We start from the raw sequence: 21,498 nt of genomic DNA, 5'->3' as shown, positions 1-21,498 counted from the left end.
CAGCCCCACCTTCCCCTAAGGCGAACCAAAGAGGTTAGCGGACTGCCTGTCCACCTCTCGCCAGGACTAACGGTGCAGTATAGAGCGATCTTTCACGTTCCGGAACTTATAACGAGCGCAAATAAGGCAAAAGGGCAAAATAACCCAAAATAAAAGAAAATGAAATCCGGAGTCGGCCATGAATAGTAACCGACTCGTCCGAACCCAACCAAACATCGAATTACATATACCACATAACATTTAGCCTTTACAAACCAAAAATGACATTTAAAAGTGATACAAAAGTCACTACATATATGGTTTGTCAAAACAAAAGTGAAAACGGCCCTAATGATACATTTAGGGTCCCATTTTATATACAATACAAAAGAGTCATTCATCTAGTTCATTCGGCAACCATTTATCAAAATTCATTCCAAAAGAGTCATATTCCTGTAAGGAAAACAAAAGGAACGGGGTGAGCTAATTGCCCAGTGAGAATACAACTCAAGCAACCAAGTTCATGGATACATCAAGTTTAACAGTCCAATTTACCAAAATAAATAAAGCCACACATTAATAATGAGGATAAAAGGATACGGGTGGCTCTCAAGAGCCCTTTTCCTCGTTTGAATTCTTGATCAGGTCTCATTGACTCTCCGTCAATGTCTGAAAGGTAACCAACCGTAGACTCCTCTTAACTTCCATTCCCTTCCTCCTAACATTCCTCAACCGGGCCCGAAATCCAAACACTTGCATTGTGGTATTACTCGAGTAAACCGGAATCAAGAGTCTCTCATACTACAAGATTCCCTATGATGTTGCCCCAAGGCACATTAATTGGCACGACCAAGCCCTCGCCGGCTCGATTCAATCAATAACCAATGGGGTTGAGCTCATGGATAATATTTGAAGTCATGTATTTCATTTCATATAACATTTCATATAACATTTCATATAACTTTCCAATAACATGCGAAACAATAAGTGAAAGTGATAAAGTACACTCTCACTTGGATCAATCAACATTCAACATCTCAAGTACAAAGATCAAAGCCATGTAATAGCACATAAGTGAGTAGTACACTCACCAAGCTAGCACAATGTGGTTTCAAACACTTTAGTCAAAAGAACGTTGTGCACCACCGTCACGCCCTAAAAACATGCAAACAAATACAATGAGACTCGATAACGAGTCATAAACCAAGGCCAAACATGACCCCAATAAGGTTCCATAAACATTTACAAACAATAGAGGAAACCAGAAATTTCGGAAATGTAACTAGCATTGGCCCGGAAAAATACAGTTTTGACGTCATTTTGCGGTAATGGTACAACTCTCACTACAATTATCGGATGGGGGTGTAAGACCCACCATTTCGAAGCCAAGAAACAGAGCTACAACAATGTAGAAGGTCACTCAATCCAGTTCCTAACACAACTAGGTCAAATATGCAAAATACTATACCAGAATTCCCAAAAAAGGTTTTCAAATCACACAAAACTGTAATTACTATAACTCAGTCCATACAAGTCCAAATGCCGAAATTCCAAAGGCATAAGTTAGCTAAGACATCCATCTACATTTCATTAGAAGACACCAACTCCAAAATCCAAACCAATTCCAGTCAAAATGGCCAATTACTATCGCAGTTTTCGCATTCTGATCAAAGCAGAACAGCTACAGTAATTTCATCATATCTCACTCTACACTAATCCAAATGACCTGAAATTTTGTAGGCACCTTTAAAATGTCATTCCCTACAACTTTCATGTTTTGAGCTAAGGCCAATTCGGCCTCTATCTAGTACCTAAAAATTCGGACAGAATGTACCCTTAAGAACCCTAGATTTTCCAATTTTCTTCCAAAACAGAAATTGGTTGCAATTAATCACTTTTCCCACCTCCTTAAGTCATTATAGATCATTTCCATACATCATAGAGAGCCACACCATCATGCTTGAATTAAAACAGAAAATTCCCCAAAAATAATAAAAAGTCATCAATTCAACCACAAATCAAGAATTAATCCATAAACTTGCATCTTCTACTTCCACTAAGCATGATTTGAGCATCAATTAAAGAAGGAGGGTGGTTCTTCACAACTTACCTTTAAAACAAGAGAGAAAGAGCTATGGGTCACCTTAACCTTCCAAATAACTTCACACAACAACTCACCACCACTACTTGAAGGTGTTTTATGGAGAAAAATCAAGGTTGGATGGTTGGTTTTGATGATTGAAGCAAGATTGAAGCCAAAACTTGAAGAGGTTTTCTTTCTTCCTTTGAGAGAGAGGGCCGGCACTTGAGAGGAGAAAATGGTGCAATTTTTGGTTAATTTTGTGATTTATTTGGTCAATGGTAAGACATGGAATAGTAGTCTTAAAGGTAACCCAATCAAATGGTGACACTTGTCACCCAATTTAATGCAAGTCTATCACTTTGTTCCCTCTCACATCAATCCAAATAGCTTCCTCTAATTATCTCTTAACACCCGATAAAATAATTCCAGTATCCAAAACTTAATCTAGTTGGCCGAATTTTTCCGAACTTTTCGCACTAGTGGGTCCCACGTCCACTATTTACTCTTAATTTTCTAAAAACTCTCCAATACTAGAAAAATCATCTTAAAACTATAATTACGCATAAAATCTACCAGAAAATATTTCTAAACCCGAAAATGCAAAAATATATGCAATTAAGGGGTAATAAACCCTAGGAAAATAATTAGGGTTTTACGGGTTCTCACACTCTCTCCCCCTTAAAAGAATTTCGTCCTCGAAATTTCTCACCATGGTTCACAAATAGCTCAGGGTATTGTAGCCTTTTCTATCCCATGTTTTTTTTCTTCGCGAACACTATTCTCTCTCCTACCCAAACCCTGCGATCCTTACAAACCATACCAAGACTCAAACGATGATTTTCCCCAAAGGATTACTACTTTCAGGTAGGCGTGATACCTATTTCGTCCATCAGAATTGGGACTGACAAATGGATGAGTAACACCAAGATCTACTAATATTTCCGCAGAAATACCACAATCGTACCTTCCTCAATCTCAGGAGAATCGGGGACCTGTTGTGGCTCCAGTGAATACACTCGAGCTGCTACCTTAGGTTTCGTCCCATTCCCCTTATCCGGTCCCGTGTTGGTCTTTAACATAGTTTGAGCTCCCCTTCCTTCTTGCGTCATAAGTAGGCAGGTAGCAAGCTTGTGGTCTGCGCTTCCACAACGCAGACATTTGCCTCCTTTCTTCCAGCAATTGTCTTCAGAATGATTCGACTTTCCGCAATACCCGCAAGATCCGCGTGCTGCAGAAGCCGAGCCTCCTCTCTGGCCTCTCCCCAACTGGCTGCCTCGTGACGGGCTCTCTCGTGACACTCCCGGTACCCTTTCTTCCCCAATTCCTCGCCCAAACTTGGAAGGGGTACTCTCATTCCCCTGCCCCGAATTATTTCCAGGAAATCCTCGCTTTTTCGCCTGGAAATTTCTTACTTGCAATCTGGCACTCTCTACCCGTTGGGCCTTCTCAACGACCTCGCTAAAAGCATTGATTTGAGCCACTGCGAGGTCCTTCTGAATCTCCACGTTTAGGCCCTGGATAAAACGCCTAATTCGCCGTTGCTCCGTCACAATCAACTCAGGCGCAAATTTGGATAGGCGGGTGAACTGGCTCTCGTATTCCGCCACCGATTGAGCTCCTTGGCGGAGTCGGATGAACTCATCTTCCTTCCTTTCCTGAACCAGAGGAGGGAAGAATTTTGCGTTAAACTCCCTCATAAAATTTACCCAAGTCCTGGGCGTTTGTTCCCTCTCCCATTTTTGCCGAATGACATTCCACCAAGAGCGGGCCGCCTCTTCTAGCTGGAAAACGGCAAAAGTCACCTGCCGTTCTTCGGTATAGTGCAGGGCGGCAAAAATATCGACCATCTTTTCGAGCCACCTCTCAGCAACATCCGGATCAGGTCCCCCGATGAACTTGGGTGGGGCAAACTTTTGAAATCGTTCCAGAGCTCTGTCTTCGCTCTCAACATGATTGCCAGGGTTTCCAGGGTGTCCAGGATTAGGGTTTGGATTCTGGCCTTGTTGCTGCACCACTTGTGCCAACAGGTTTGTCATTTGCTGCATAGCGGCAGCTATCTGTACATTAGGGTCAACTCTCGGTTCAGGATGGGGTCCAGAGGAGGTTTCTCCAGTACCCTGATCTGGCGTAGGTTGCCTATTCCCGCGCCCACGGCCCCGTCCACTACGTGTGCCGTCCATACAATCTAAGTCGATCTAGGTCACAAAATAAATATACTGTTAATGGGCAATGGGCACCTAACCCCTCCTTTTCCCAGCCCGAAACAGGAACAAGTAAACAAGAACAAATAACTACTCCACTCCCTCGTCGAGCATTTAAACACATAACACATATACAGAGAACACATAACAGTATCAACATGTATATAGAACAGTCAGTCAACTACATATAAAGTCATCCATAGAATCGCAATTTCTAGTTCGCCCCATTCTTTCTAACCTAGACTCTCGTCTCTTTCGTATCCGGGCGCAAGAATCCCATTTAAGATAATTCACAACTCGAGCCGGCCGGTCCCAAGCGTAAATCATCCATATTATAGATTCCTACCCGACATACATATCTATCTTCCTCAAGTTGCATAATAAAGATTTTTACACTTATAACATGCCCCATTCATAACTTACGCTCAAACGAGCACTTAGACATCTCCATGAAATCAGGACCATAACACCACTTGGCCCTAGGCTCACTCCGCGCAGAGACCACGCGAAGTGGCTCTGATACCACCTGTGACAGCCCCACCTTCCCCTAAGGCGAACCAAAGAGGTTAGCGGACTGCCTGTCCAGCTCTCGCCAGGACTAACGGTGCAGTATAGAGCGATCTTTCACGTTCCGGAACTTATAACGAGCGCAAATAAGGCAAAAGGGCAAAATAACCCAAAATAAAAGAAAATGAAATCCGGAGTCGGCCATGAATAGTAACCGACTCGTCCGAACCCAACCAAACATCGAATTACATATACCACATAACATTTAGCCTTTACAAACCAAAAATGACATTTAAAAGTGATACAAAAGTCACTACATATATGGTTTGCCAAAACAAAAGTGAAAACGGCCCTAATGATACATTTACGGTCCCATTTTATATACAATACAAAAGAGTCATTCATCTAGTTCATTCGTCAACCATTTATCAAAATTCATTCCAAAAGAGTCATATTCCTGTAAGGAAAACAAAAGGAACGGGGTGAGCTAATTGCCCACTGAGAATACAACTCAAGCAACCAAGTTCATGGATACATCAAGTTTAACAGTCCAATTTACCAAAATAAATAAAGCCACACATTAATAATGAGGATAAAAGGATACGGGTGGCTCTCAAGAGCCCTTTTCCTCGTTTGAATTCTTGATCAGGTCTCATTGACTCTCCGTCAATGTCTGAAAGGTAACCAACCGTAGACTCCTCTTAACTTCCATTCCCTTCCTCCTAACATTCCTCAACCGGGCCCGAAATCCAAACACTTGCATTGTGGTATTACTCGAGTAAACCGGAATCAAGAGTCTCTCATACTACAAGATTCCCTATGATGTTGCCCCAAGGCACATTAATTGGCACGACCAAGCCCTCGCCGGCTCGATTCAATCAATAACCAATGGGGTTGAGCTCATGGATAATATTTGAAGTCATGTATTTCATTTCATATAACATTTCATATAACATTTCATATAACTTTCCAATAACATGCGAAACAATAAGTGAAAGTGATAAAGTACACTCTCACTTGGATCAATCAACATTCAACATCTCAAGTACAAAGATCAAAGCCATGTAATAGCACATAAGTGAGTAGTACACTCACCAAGCTAGCACAATGTGGTTTCAAACACTTTAGTCAAAAGAACGTTGTGCACCACCGTCACGCCCTAAAAACATGCAAACAAATACAATGAGACTCGATAACGAGTCATAAACCAAGGCCAAACATGACCCCAATAAGGTTCCATAAACATTTACAAACAATAGAGGAAACCAGAAATTTCGGAAATGTAACTAGCATTGGCCCGGAAAAATACAGTTTTGACGTCATTTTGCGGTAATGGTACAACTCTCACTACAATTATCGGATGGGGGTGTAAGACCCACCATTTCGAAGCCAAGAAACAGAGCTACAACAATGTAGAAGGTCACTCAATCCAGTTCCTAACACAACTAGGTCAAATATGCAAAATACTATACCAGAATTCCCAAAAAAGGTTTTCAAATCACACAAAACTGTAATTACTATAACTCAGTCCATACAAGTCCAAATGCCGAAATTCCAAAGGCATAAGTTAGCTAAGACATCCATCTACATTTCATTAGAAGACACCAACTCCAAAATCCAAACCAATTCCAGTCAAAATGGCCAATTACTATCGCAGTTTTCGCATTCTGATCAAAGCAGAACAGCTAAAGTAATTTCATCATATCTCACTCTACACTAATCCAAATGACCTGAAATTTTGTAGGCACCTTTAAAATGTCATTCCCTACAACTTTCATGTTTTGAGCTAAGGCCAATTCGGCCTCTATCTAGTACCTAAAAATTCGGACAGAATGTACCCTTAAGAACCCTAGATTTTCCAATTTTCTTCCAAAACAGAAATTGGTTGCAATTAATCACTTTTCCCACCTCCTTAAGTCATTATAGATCATTTTCATACATCATAGAGAGCCACACCATCATGCTTGAATTAAAACAGAAAATTCCCCAAAAATAATAAAAAGTCATCAATTCAACCACAAATCAAGAATTAATCCATAAACTTGCATCTTCTACTTCCACTAAGCATGATTTGAGCATCAATTAAAGAAGGAGGGTGGTTCTTCACAACTTACCTTTAAAACAAGAGAGAAAGAGCTATGGGTCACCTTAACCTTCCAAATAACTTCACACAACAACTCACCACCACTACTTGAAGGTGTTTTATGGAGAAAAATCAAGGTTGGATGGTTGGTTTTGATGATTGAAGCAAGATTGAAGCCAAAACTTGAAGAGGTTTTCTTTCTTCCTTTGAGAGAGAGGGCCGGCACTTGAGAGGAGAAAATGGTGCAATTTTTGGTTAATTTTGTGATTTATTTGGTCAATGGTAAGACATGGAATAGTAGTCTTAAAGGTAACCCAATCAAATGGTGACACTTGTCACCCAATTTAATGCAAGTCTATCACTTTGTTCCCTCTCACATCAATCCAAATAGCTTCCTCTAATTATCTCTTAACACCCGATAAAATAATTCCAGTATCCAAAACTTAATCTAGTTGGCCGAATTTTTCCGAACTTTTCGCACTAGTGGGTCCCACGTCCACTATTTACTCTTAATTTTCTAAAAACTCTCCAATACTAGAAAAATCATCTTAAAACTATAATTACGCATAAAATCTACCAGAAAATATTTCTAAACCCGAAAATGCAAAAATATATGCAATTAAGGGGTAATAAACCCTAGGAAAATAATTAGGGTTTTACGGGTTCTCACACTCTCTCCCCCTTAAAAGAATTTCGTCCTCGAAATTTCTCACCATGGTTCACAAATAGCTCAGGGTATTGTAGCCTTTTCTATCCCATGTTTTTTTTCTTCGCGAACACTATTCTCTCTCCTACCCAAACCCTGCGATCCTTACAAACCATACCAAGACTCAAACGATGATTTTCCCCAAAGGATTACTACTTTCAGGTAGGCGTGATACCTATTTCGTCCATCAGAATTGGGACTGACAAATGGATGAGTAACACCAAGATCTACTAATATTTCCGCAGAAATACCACAATCGTACCTTCCTCAATCTCAGGAGAATCGGGGACCTGTTGTGGCTCCAGTGAATACACTCGAGCTGCTACCTTAGGTTTCGTCCCATTCCCCTTATCCGGTCCCGTGTTGGTCTTTAACATAGTTTGAGCTCCCCTTCCTTCTTGCGTCATAAGTAGGCAGGTAGCAAGCTTGTGGTCTGCGCTTCCACAACGCAGACATTTGCCTCCTTTCTTCCAGCAATTGTCTTCAGAATGATTCGACTTTCCGCAATACCCGCAAGATCCGCGTGCTGCAGAAGCCGAGCCTCCTCTCTGGCCTCTCCCCAACTGGCTGCCTCGTGACGGGCTCTCTCGTGACACTCCCGGTACCCTTTCTTCCCCAATTCCTCGCCCAAACTTGGAAGGGGTACTCTCATTCCCCTGCCCCGAATTATTTCCAGGAAATCCTCGCTTTTTCGCCTGGAAATTTCTTACTTGCAATCTGGCACTCTCTACCCGTTGGGCCTTCTCAACGACCTCGCTAAAAGCATTGATTTGAGCCACTGCGAGGTCCTTCTGAATCTCCACGTTTAGGCCCTGGATAAAACGCCTAATTCGCCGTTGCTCCGTCACAATCAACTCAGGCGCAAATTTGGATAGGCGGGTGAACTGGCTCTCGTATTCCGCCACCGATTGAGCTCCTTGGCGGAGTCGGATGAACTCATCTTCCTTCCTTTCCTGAACCAGAGGAGGGAAGAATTTTGCGTTAAACTCCCTCATAAAATTTACCCAAGTCCTGGGCGTTTGTTCCCTCTCCCATTTTTGCCGAATGACATTCCACCAAGAGCGGGCCGCCTCTTCTAGCTGGAAAACGGCAAAAGTCACCTGCCGTTCTTCGGTATAGTGCAGGGCGGCAAAAATATCGACCATCTTTTCGAGCCACCTCTCAGCAACATCCGGATCAGGTCCCCCGATGAACTTGGGTGGGGCAAACTTTTGAAATCGTTCCAGAGCTCTGTCTTCGCTCTCAACATGATTGCCAGGGTTTCCAGGGTGTCCAGGATTAGGGTTTGGATTCTGGCCTTGTTGCTGCACCACTTGTGCCAACAGGTTTGTCATTTGCTGCATAGCGGCAGCTATCTGTACATTAGGGTCAACTCTCGGTTCAGGATGGGGTCCAGAGGAGGTTTCTCCAGTACCCTGATCTGGCGTAGGTTGCCTATTCCCGCGCCCACGGCCCCGTCCACTACGTGTGCCGTCCATACAATCTAAGTCGATCTAGGTCACAAAATAAATATACTGTTAATGGGCAATGGGCACCTAACCCCTCCTTTTCCCAGCCCGAAACAGGAACAAGTAAACAAGAACAAATAACTACTCCACTCCCTCGTCGAGCATTTAAACACATAACACATATACAGAGAACACATAACAGTATCAACATGTATATAGAACAGTCAGTCAAGTACATATAAAGTCATCCATAGAATCGCAATTTCTAGTTCGCCCCATTCTTTCTAACCTAGACTCTCGTCTCTTTCGTATCCGGGCGCAAGAATCCCATTTAAGATAATTCACAACTCGAGCCGGCCGGTCCCAAGCGTAAATCATCCATATTATAGATTCCTACCCGACATACATATCTATCTTCCTCAAGTTGCATAATAAAGATTTTTACACTTATAACATGCCCCATTCATAACTTACGCTCAAACGAGCACTTAGACATCTCCATGAAATCAGGACCATAACACCACTTGGCCCTAGGCTCACTCCGCGCAGAGACCACGCGAAGTGGCTCTGATACCACCTGTGACAGCCCCACCTTCCCCTAAGGCGAACCAAAGAGGTTAGCGGACTGCCTGTCCAGCTCTCGCCAGGACTAACGGTGCAGTATAGAGCGATCTTTCACGTTCCGGAACTTATAACGAGCGCAAATAAGGCAAAAGGGCAAAATAACCCAAAATAAAAGAAAATGAAATCCGGAGTCGGCCATGAATAGTAACCGACTCGTCCGAACCCAACCAAACATCGAATTACATATACCACATAACATTTAGCCTTTACAAACCAAAAATGACATTTAAAAGTGATACAAAAGTCACTACATATATGGTTTGCCAAAACAAAAGTGAAAACGGCCCTAATGATACATTTACGGTCCCATTTTATATACAATACAAAAGAGTCATTCATCTAGTTCATTCGTCAACCATTTATCAAAATTCATTCCAAAAGAGTCATATTCCTGTAAGGAAAACAAAAGGAACGGGGTGAGCTAATTGCCCACTGAGAATACAACTCAAGCAACCAAGTTCATGGATACATCAAGTTTAACAGTCCAATTTACCAAAATAAATAAAGCCACACATTAATAATGAGGATAAAAGGATACGGGTGGCTCTCAAGAGCCCTTTTCCTCGTTTGAATTCTTGATCAGGTCTCATTGACTCTCCGTCAATGTCTGAAAGGTAACCAACCGTAGACTCCTCTTAACTTCCATTCCCTTCCTCCTAACATTCCTCAACCGGGCCCGAAATCCAAACACTTGCATTGTGGTATTACTCGAGTAAACCGGAATCAAGAGTCTCTCATACTACAAGATTCCCTATGATGTTGCCCCAAGGCACATTAATTGGCACGACCAAGCCCTCGCCGGCTCGATTCAATCAATAACCAATGGGGTTGAGCTCATGGATAATATTTGAAGTCATGTATTTCATTTCATATAACATTTCATATAACATTTCATATAACTTTCCAATAACATGCGAAACAATAAGTGAAAGTGATAAAGTACACTCTCACTTGGATCAATCAACATTCAACATCTCAAGTACAAAGATCAAAGCCATGTAATAGCACATAAGTGAGTAGTACACTCACCAAGCTAGCACAATGTGGTTTCAAACACTTTAGTCAAAAGAACGTTGTGCACCACCGTCACGCCCTAAAAACATGCAAACAAATACAATGAGACTCGATAACGAGTCATAAACCAAGGCCAAACATGACCCCAATAAGGTTCCATAAACATTTACAAACAATAGAGGAAACCAGAAATTTCGGAAATGTAACTAGCATTGGCCCGGAAAAATACAGTTTTGACGTCATTTTGCGGTAATGGTACAACTCTCACTACAATTATCGGATGGGGGTGTAAGACCCACCATTTCGAAGCCAAGAAACAGAGCTACAACAATGTAGAAGGTCACTCAATCCAGTTCCTAACACAACTAGGTCAAATATGCAAAATACTATACCAGAATTCCCAAAAAAGGTTTTCAAATCACACAAAACTGTAATTACTATAACTCAGTCCATACAAGTCCAAATGCCGAAATTCCAAAGGCATAAGTTAGCTAAGACATCCATCTACATTTCATTAGAAGACACCAACTCCAAAATCCAAACCAATTCCAGTCAAAATGGCCAATTACTATCGCAGTTTTCGCATTCTGATCAAAGCAGAACAGCTACAGTAATTTCATCATATCTCACTCTACACTAATCCAAATGACCTGAAATTTTGTAGGCACCTTTAAAATGTCATTCCCTACAACTTTCATGTTTTGAGCTAAGGCCAATTCGGCCTCTATCTAGTACCTAAAAATTCGGACAGAATGTACCCTTAAGAACCCTAGATTTTCCAATTTTCTTCCAAAACAGAAATTGGTTGCAATTAATCACTTTTCCCACCTCCTTAAGTCATTATAGATCATTTCCATACATCATAGAGAGCCACACCATCATGCTTGAATTAAAACAGAAAATTCCCCAAAAATAATAAAAAGTCATCAATTCAACCACAAATCAAGAATTAATCCATAAACTTGCATCTTCTACTTCCACTAAGCATGATTTGAGCATCAATTAAAGAAGGAGGGTGGTTCTTCACAACTTACCTTTAAAACAAGAGAGAAAGAGCTATGGGTCACCTTAACCTTCCAAATAACTTCACACAACAACTCACCACCACTACTTGAAGGTGTTTTATGGAGAAAAATCAAGGTTGGATGGTTGGTTTTGATGATTGAAGCAAGATTGAAGCCAAAACTTGAAGAGGTTTTCTTTCTTCCTTTGAGAGAGAGGGCCGGCACTTGAGAGGAGAAAATGGTGCAATTTTTGGTTAATTTTGTGATTTATTTGGTCAATGGTAAGACATGGAATAGTAGTCTTAAAGGTAACCCAATCAAATGGTGACACTTGTCACCCAATTTAATGCAAGTCTATCACTTTGTTCCCTCTCACATCAATCCAAATAGCTTCCTCTAATTATCTCTTAACACCCGATAAAATAATTCCAGTATCCAAAACTTAATCTAGTTGGCCGAATTTTTCCGAACTTTTCGCACTAGTGGGTCCCACGTCCACTATTTACTCTTAATTTTCTAAAAACTCTCCAATACTAGAAAAATCATCTTAAAACTATAATTACGCATAAAATCTACCAGAAAATATTTCTAAACCCGAAAATGCAAAAATATATGCAATTAAGGGGTAATAAACCCTAGGAAAATAATTAGGGTTTTACGGGTTCTCACAGCTGTCCTTTTTCTTCAAACATTTGGGTCATTTCTCTTCCCACCGTACCTATTTGCAGCCTTTTGGTGACACCGATTGGACTAATAAATTGTGATAAAAATTGGAGTAGTTACTGAGCTCAATGTGACGGGTCATGTCTTACTCATTTGCCCTGGTTGCCATGTTCATTTATCTTCTTTTTGGGATAGCTGTGCCTTGGTAAACCACCGCTGCCGTCTGTATTCTTTGTCATTCAATTTTTGTTTCCTTTTCCGAGCCACACGATTTCTCTTTTGGCCGATGAGCTCGAGACCAGGAAAGGTTCCATCTTTCTCTTTCCTCTTTTCATTTCTTCCTCTCTTCTTCCCCTCTTTGCTTTTCTTCCACTGGAACAAGCCAACAACAGTCCAACCGTCGAATGCCCACCTGTTTGAGTTCAATTTTTTTTCCCCAGATATCATGTCTATCTGTTGGATTTATATTACAGCAAGAGAAATGGGACAAAGAAAAACGTAAGCCGTGAAAAGAAGAAGTAGAAAGGGGAAAAATGGATCTTCATCAGAACATGTATGCTTTTGTTTTTACATTTTTTTCGTGAAATTTAAGCTGGTTCTGTGAGTTTTTTTTTGTTTAATTTTTTCCCTGATCAGAGGAAGAAGATGAGAAGAAGAATAAGCAGATGAAGAGAAGAGAATGGATTTTCAGCCTAATCGGGTCTGTAAGTTTATTTTTTATTTTAATTTAACCCATCAATTAGCCATCAATTATTTTTTATGAAAGGAAGCATTAGCCATCCGACTCCCTCTCTCTGACCCATGCTCTCTTTCTTCTCGTCTTCTTCCTCATCATCGCGAAGAAAACTGCACTTTTTCTCTCCAATTTCTTTCTGATAGACAACAACAAAATTGAAAAGTTGGCTGGAATTTTTTTGCTTCAAATTCTCTTATTGCTTCATTTTCTCCGAACTATGTTTATTAGTCTTTTAGTTCTTTTTCTCCTATTATTTCTGACATCTCGTGCCACTTGCCAGTGTTGTCCCCGCCGATTAGTGCTGCTCTTGTAAGTCCCTCTTCTCCCTCTGATTCTAAGCAGTTCCTTTCACGTAAGTCCCTCTGTTCGCCTCTACTGAGTTCTTGAACTGCACTCGGAAGAATTTTTAGCCCATCTCGTGGTGGTAGCATTTGATGGTTAGAGTTGCAGATTATTCGCCTTTTTCACTTAACACTGGCAAACTTATATTAGGTCAAGAAACTATAGTAAATATTATGCACAAGTCCCAGAATTCGCCAACATTAGACTAGTGCATGGACGTTTATGAAGTTCAAGTTTTGATCACTGATTCGAATTTTGTTTGTTTCTTTTTAATGAGAGTTATGAAATTGAAATTATTGATGGGATTCTTTGTATTATTGATGGGATTCTATAAGAATGCATTTCTCTTTTTTGGTGAAATGTTGTTTTGTGTTTTCTACTTATTATATGCACTTTTTTTCTGTGGAAAGTTATGGAAAGAAATTAGACAGAAATATAGAAAATTTCAGACATATTTGAACTGAAAATGTTCCCAAAACCTATTTAAATGAAAAAAGACCATCATCAGCAGTCGTTAACGTTATTTTAAATGTATAGGCCTTGAAATTGCAAAGATTGTAGCTTCGTCCTCTCTGTTTTAATTTTGCCAGATTTCTTTTGTCTCTGTTTGGACCAACTAGGACACAGAAAATGTGCTGTTATCCCTATAATCCAAAGAATTGGATTAAATCAGTTAACTTTCTTTTATTTTTGCTATGGTGACACTTCCCCAGGAATTTCTTACAAATTAGCCTTGTAATTGGGAGTTTATGTGTAAGGGCTTGTATTGGAAGTTTCATGTCTATTGCCTGTTACTCTGTGACATTGTAATTGGCTCTGAATTAGCATATAATGAAAATTTTGTTCCAGACTGATCATACTTGTGCTGTTGCATTTACTGCCCTCTTTTGGAAATGTAGCCTCCATTTCATTGCTATTGCATAAGTATCATGATTGCTGTCTTTTCTGACACCTCGTGTCCTTTCCTCAGATATTTGGCCCTTTGGTATTTTTTATGTCCTATTATTTACCAGATTAGTTGTCTAATTTTTTCCCTTTTATGATGTTGTGATGTTGCAGGTACATAATCTGGAAATTTCCTCCACCATCTTCATGCGGTTTTGTAAGTTTTGTTTATCCCTTTTGAAGGTAGATTCTATAAGGTTATTTTCTCAAAAAAGTGTATTCTTTAACATTGTTTCCCATGCTTCTTGAACCTTCTCAGTTTAAGGAAGAAAATAGAAAAAGCAGATCAATGTTCCTGAAATAAAGTACTTGCTTTTCATCTTTTTTCAGTTGTCTAATTCTGTCTGAATATTTATCATGTGGGGTTCTTGAATCTTTTTTTATTTTATCATTCTTAGTCCCATTTATTGTGGTTTTGTCTACCAGTATAATATGGTGTTTGTATCAGTGATGCTGGAGTCCTTGATTGGATTTCAAGAAATTGTAGGTTCATGGTGTACTGCCTTGTATACTAGATCATATGGTATATAATCTTGTTTTTAAGTTAAATTGGTCCTAATGACGGGTCAATGTGATTTTCATGCTAAAAAAGTCTTGTGTCGTTGATGGTTCGACTGAATTTTGGGAGTTTAGTAAGCTGTTGTAAGTAGTATTTTGTAGTGATAACGGTATTATTCACTATGGCATTTTAAGAATTGTACCTAACCACGTGGATATTTTCTCCTCCTGGTGGTTTGGTGCTTTTTCTTTTTTAAATACTTGATTGAATTATTTGATGATTTGACTTGTTGCTTATGGTTATACGTTGGTTTGTTTTGACAGCCTTGTGTGTGGAAACTCCCATGGTATTATCAGAAAGTATGACTTGATGTGGTGCAGACAATGCTTCCGCAGCAACACTAAGGAGATTGGATTAATTAAGGTAATGGATTCAAAGTTTTAAGAAAGGAATGATCATATTATTACCTTCTTAAAAAAAAAAAACTAATAGAGCTACTATGATGTGGTTGTTGTTTTCATTGTCATGTTAATATTCATATTCATGTTAGGATATGATTTTGCATTTAAATTTTCTTGTACCTGTGGTTCTAGATACGAGTATATGCCAATTTAAGAATTTTATAGTTGGTTGTTGGCACTCTATGATACTGAGTTATGGGTCTTGTTTTTCCATTTTTGTGCCGTCTTGAAAAAATTACTAAATCATTCTGATTTTTCTTGCATTTGTCATTGCAATATCAGTGAACGAAAAGGCCGGTGCCTCCTTGCTAGCGGATTTTGTTGAGCAAGCTGCCATTAGAGATAAATGGATCCCAAGTTGTTATTTTCTTTGTATTTTGAACAATTTTGGCTGTTCTAATTTACCATTGAACTTGAATTGGTATGTAAATCAACAAATTCTACCATATGATGTTCTTTAATATAGGGTATCACATATTTTCTTGAGGTTGTCCTTGGTGTGACTATTTTGTGAATGCAATTATGGTGAATTTTTTATTTTTATTATAACAAATCGATGAATTGCAGGCAATGTTTTTAATTAGTTGGTTAATTCTCTTGAACTGAATATTTTGGATCGTATATGTTTTATGTCGATGGCATGACAGATTGGTTCTCGTTCATTGTGACCAAATCTAGATTTGTATTGGAACAGATTGCTTTTTTTTTATTTATTTAAATCAGATGAGGGGATCTTTTGCAAGCATTTCTTTTCATTTTGCTATTGCAATAATTACTGAAAAATGCAGAGCCAAGGTATATTCGTGCAAAAACATGAATATTCTGGAGTATTTTCAAAATGAGACTCATTTTAGCTAATGAATACTTATTAGTGGGTTTACAATTTTGTCAAGTTATTAGAGCTTTATTATGCCAGCAATACACTAGATCATCTACCTACACTACCTGCAAAAGGTTTTTTTATTAGATTTTAGGCAAGAATAATGAGTTTTCTATTAAGTTATGGTAAGGTTGAGTATGAGAAAATTTAGTCCTTGGGAAAAATGCCATATTCACATTTTTACATGGAAAATGCGATTTTTTGTTTTGTTATGTATGTACATTTATGGCCCGTATCTGTTCACATGAAATAATTGCTTAGAATAATCATTTATACAAATTGATGTGGTCTGATGCCAAGTTTAGGATGGGTAGGGAACTGTAATGCAAGTGTTTATTCCTTGAGCGGGACGGCTTCAATTAATGATCTGTTTTTATTTACTTGATGATAATGTAAAAAGTGAGTTACATAATGCTATAGGGGTTGAGTAAAGGGGAAAGGAGTTATATTACAATGAGGTGGATGCTTGGTAAAGGTAGTTATTTGGATATGAAAATGATAATAATGCATAATGTTTTCGTCCAAAAAGGTGATAGTAGTAATTATTTTTTTGTTAAATTTGGTTCGTGATGAAGTGTAGTACTTAGTTTGCATTAATTATGGTTGATTCCATCCAAATTTGAGCTTGTTTGTATGTAATTTGCAGGTTGATGGTGCTAAAATTTCTTGTAGATTTGAACAAGATACTTAAATGAGCTTACATTTCTTCAAATTGTGAATGGTTTATGGATGGTAGTACACAATTCTTAAAGTTTTTATTACTTTCCATCTACTTGCACATAATTTTGCAGTCACACAATTGATGCTTTTCTCATTCTGGTGATGTTTTATTGTAGTATTTTTATTTTATTTTACTAAGCAGGATGGGAATTAGAAATTTTAGGATGACGTGAGAAAATGTATTTAGCAGATGAATTTGCCAACATTTAATGTCACATACTGTGGTTAACTTGTTGCTTTTCTAATGCATGACTGCTAATGTTTGAAATGCATTAGCCTGTCTCAATCCCTTTTTTTGTTTTTTTTTGGTGGGGGGGGATCAAGCATAAACAATCGGTGCTTGCTAATTGTAAGTTTAGGATTTTGGCCTTTTTTTGGTGGTTTTCTCTTGGCTAATTATAATCAGCCAATAATTATTTTTTAGAAGTACTGGCTAATTATTTTTTCGATTCGTGGCTGATAGCAGTCGGAAATTTGGAGTCAATTTTATCTTTCAGCATGATTTTACTTTTCCAGGTCTGTTGTTTTGTTTCTCAGAGATCTGGTATTTATAAAGTTCACGTTATGTTCTGAAAAATTTTTCCCTTGAGAATTTTTCTCAGTTTGCTGCAGTCAAGAAAAGAAAATATTAACTAGATTTGGCCATGTGGTATGGGTACTGTATAACTCCACTTTCTCTTTATATTTTTGTGCTTCACTCTCTCATGATCTCCTAGAAATTCCGCACTCAAAGTTACTGGTTTGGTGCTGTCTATAAACTATATATAGTACTGTATTTTTTTCTTCTTCGGAACCCTTTTTTTTGGTTTCTACATATCCATTTTTCCTGGTTACAAGATGAGGAATTGAGATATACAATCAACGGATGGTTTTTATCCTTTTTTTTTTGTTTTCTTTGGAGTGGTGCACGATTCACCTCACAGGGTCATAAACATATCTATACTTATTATCCCTTTTTTTCTAATGAGCTTCCTTTCGATTGATCAGCATCAAAGGGAATACCCACAACAATTGATCAGCATCAAAGGGAATACCCACAACAATACATCAAGATATTACCTGAAATACACTAATAAGCAAACACTATTTGGTTGGAAGATAGAAAAATCAATTCCAAGTGCAGTACATAAGTCCCGATTGGCCTTTATGTGAGCTACTCTATTTCATTCTGCTATGACTACTTTGATATCTGCAAGCGCATAATGAAGCACTCCATCATCAGGAATGATGATATTGGATTGGTAAATCTGACTAAACTCAAGCTTTTCTTTTCTTTCATGGTGACTTCTCAGATTAAGAAACTCAATTGCAGAACTATGTTAACAAAATGGCACTTCTCACATGTGCAGAAACATCTCATCAGAGGTTGTTTTCATTAGGTAGAAATTGAAATGTTGATATTTTGGATAGTTAATTTTAGTGTAAATTTTTGTTTGTTTAAATGGTGTTATTTTCATTGACCTTGCTATATTGTGTATGGAAGTGGTAATTAGGTTTATGGATCTAGCAAATTCAATGTTTACTTTGTTTTGGTCTCTAATTTGTGGGGAATTTTATTAGATTGATATACTAATCATGAAGGAAAAAAACTGCCATAGTCGTTGCAATCTTTTAGCTCGTAGTGGTCCTTAAGGTATTACCTTCTTGTGCAATTTTTTGTGGTGATTGAATTTTAAGGTATTGGCTTAACCTCTATGATTCTCTATTCCATTATATAGGCGAATCAGCTCAGGGTACAACTATTACATAGCGATAAAGGATTGAATAATAAATCTTGTATTCCTGTATATTTTCCACTATTTGGACATTTGGATCATCAGGTGCTTAACGATAATCTTTTAGTGATAGTTTTGAGCTCATAGCCAAACAAAATAGAGCTTCTTAGTGATAGTTGGTAATCGTCTTTCCGTTTTGTTCATTACCAAGCATTGTAAGGGAAAGGATTTTCTTTTTTGTGTTCTACTTGCCAATGTATATTGTTGCTTCATGAATAATGTCTGTTAAAGATGTAATCACAAAATTTCTCATGACTCAGTAGTGTCCTAACTTGTGCTGAGGCTACCCTTGCCAACTATGAGTTTTACATGGTTTTGCAGCCTATATTTTCCTTCATTTATTGCATTGCCTAGAGGACAATATAAGCTCTTCCCCTCCGATGGACTGCTGCTTAAGCTTATAGATTACCTCTTAAGTAATTTTACAAGTTGGATTGTTTAGGAAATTTTCTTTTCCATGGTGTTGTCTAGTTGTAGATGATTTATGTTATTCTTACTTGCATTTGAGACTGGTAAGATTGAAGTCTCAAAACTTGAGTACTCTCTTAAATTATCTCACCTACTTATGTGCCTATAATTTGCTAAAGAAAATGACCTTTTGTTTATTTAGCTCAACCTAAGCTTTTGCCTTTCTTGGATTTCTTCTGGAGTTGGAAGCAAAAATGGCCACCTGTGAAGAACAACTGGTGAGACAAAACGTAAGTTTTGTTGTGTCATTCTGATTTAATTTTTTCCTTTAAATTGCTCTTTTGAGACCTGGTATGCTTTTCTCTTTGGTCATTTTCAATGGCCTTTGCTCTTTTCAAACTCATTCAAATTTTCTTTTTAATCATTTTTTGGCGTCTTTCACGCAGGTATTTTGTTGATCTGCTCAAAAAAAAACATTCCCTATGGTAACTAAAAGATACACTTGTTTAAAATATATTTCTTCATCTTCAAAATGTATTTCTTTTTGCTTCAGTTCTTCTGTTTCTTTTTCCTTCATTGGGTTTCCAACACTTGTAGAACTAATGAATTTCTTCTCTAGGAATCAGGAACTTCTCTGCCAAGTTGGTCATTGGCCAAAATTTTGAGTTACAAAAGATCTTGGGATGCTACTCTTTTGAATGCTTTGTGTTCAATTTTTTTGTTTTTTAGCACAGAAAATTGTCTTTTGTTAAAACCTTTTGAATATTTGTTTTATGAGCCTTAAGTGGATATTAAACCAAGTATTTTCAGCAATCTTTTTTTGATTAATTGTTTCTGATTCACTGGATCTTATAAATGGTTTTCCTGTTTGTAGGTGGTTAAAGTTTTGCCCAACACAAGGATTCTCAAATATTAGATTCTAAGCACCTGCTTGAAATAGTAAGTTATTGTTTTATCACCTTAAATGTTCTATTCATTTGCCGGAAAAAGAATTAACTTACTGCATAACTGTAGTTTTGCCTCTTTAATCATAGACTATGATGTTTGGTAGCTTAGAAATTCTTGTTAGAAAATTCAGTTTTAGTTGATTTAAATATGTATTTACAAAACATGATGTTCTCTTAGATTTGTAACATCTCTCACTTAATAGTTTCTCTCACCTAATTTGGCATATCTTGATTGTATTATTGATAAAGATGTGCTGAGAAATGAGCTTCAGTTATATATCCAAACAATGGTTTTTTCTATTCCTCGTGAGATTTGCTTCGGTTGTACATTTTCTTCTCTCAAGTTAAATTGAAAAGTTATTCTGTTTACTGATTTTATTACATGGACGCTTGTCTTGGGAGATTGGTATTGATCATCATTTAAGCTGTGAGGAATGAATGAAAAAAAAAAGCATACCTAGCAAAAAACCCTTCACCATTTTTCAAGTTCTTTGGGGCATTGTGATTTCTTTCACTGGCTGGTCCTCATTGAATTATCAAAACGAATCTAATCTTTCTATGTTGGCAAACCGCAATCCTCTCCTCTTTTGAATACCTCTAATTACTCCTCAGAACCCAAACAGACCATGGCTAGGGAAAAATATGAAGTTATGATTCTATAGAGACTCGTCCTAAGGATGGCTTTTGAAAACTTATCACTGGTAGGGTTTCAAAAAGCAATCTTGGAGTTGCTGTAGTTGTAAGGAATTAATATGGATTTTGGACCATCGGATCAGTAAACGATCAGGAATAGCTTCCAATCTTCATAGATCATTATTGCTACAAACTGGAATTGGAAGTTTATGCTATTAATATTTTTAATCTTTTAAACCAATATGATACTGCTATTTACAATGTGCTATGGTTATATCTGATTGTAGGTGTCTTATCGTTTTTGGCAGCAAGTCTTGATCAAAGCATGTAAGCAGTGAAGCAAATCAGATGGTAGATTGTTTAGCTAATGTATAGGATGCTAACAACAAGATATCTTTTATTATGATGTTATGTCCCACCATCTTTTAGTTGCAAGATGACTGTTTGGGGATTTTATTTTCATTTTGTATGATTGTATATTATTTTAAAGTTCCTTTTATGAAAAAAAACTTCTAAAACTATGAAAAGCTAAGACTGTAGCTTATTTTTACTATTTAATAAAATTACAAAAACATAACTACAAAGATAGTGATGCATTTTTATGTAACTTTTCATATTTAATATCTAAATTTAAATGATTGGGCATTTATGGGCAATATTGAAAATCACACCGCACATCGTGCGGTGTTATCCTCCTAGTTATATATGTATAGGAAACTCCTCAAAGTTTTTAACATACAAATTTCAAAATATCTAGAAACACACCAAAAAAAATTTTTCCTTCTGCCCTTTCTATTTTTCCTCTCTCTACCTCAACTTGCCATTGCCGTCCATTTTTCC

General features: G+C 37.9%; 1 long non-coding RNA gene across 12 annotated transcripts; it reads left to right on the top strand.

Annotated features, from left to right (window-relative positions):
• The first annotated feature begins 12,378 nt into the window (after nt 1-12,378).
• LOC113689736 (uncharacterized) lies at nt 12,379-21,185 on the top strand. Of its 12 annotated transcripts, none has more exons than XR_011815133.1 (12): nt 12,379-12,619; nt 12,753-12,865; nt 12,949-13,012; nt 13,329-13,400; nt 14,450-14,492; nt 15,158-15,257; nt 15,578-15,652; nt 16,822-16,907; nt 17,883-18,136; nt 19,281-19,368; nt 19,953-20,017; nt 20,967-21,185. It is a non-coding gene; the product is annotated as an uncharacterized lncRNA (long non-coding RNA). The 12 variants fall into 12 exon arrangements; XR_011815132.1 differs by having other exon boundaries at nt 15,578-15,716; XR_011815134.1 differs by adding an exon at nt 18,188-18,260 and having other exon boundaries at nt 15,578-15,716; nt 16,822-18,043.
• Nucleotides 21,186-21,498: the final 313 nt, after the last annotated feature.

Source organism: Coffea arabica, chromosome 5c, assembly GCF_036785885.1.
Source record: "Coffea arabica cultivar ET-39 chromosome 5c, Coffea Arabica ET-39 HiFi, whole genome shotgun sequence".
Classification (NCBI taxonomy): domain Eukaryota; kingdom Viridiplantae; phylum Streptophyta; class Magnoliopsida; order Gentianales; family Rubiaceae; genus Coffea; species Coffea arabica.
This window is presented reverse-complemented; position numbering and strand designations above follow the sequence as displayed.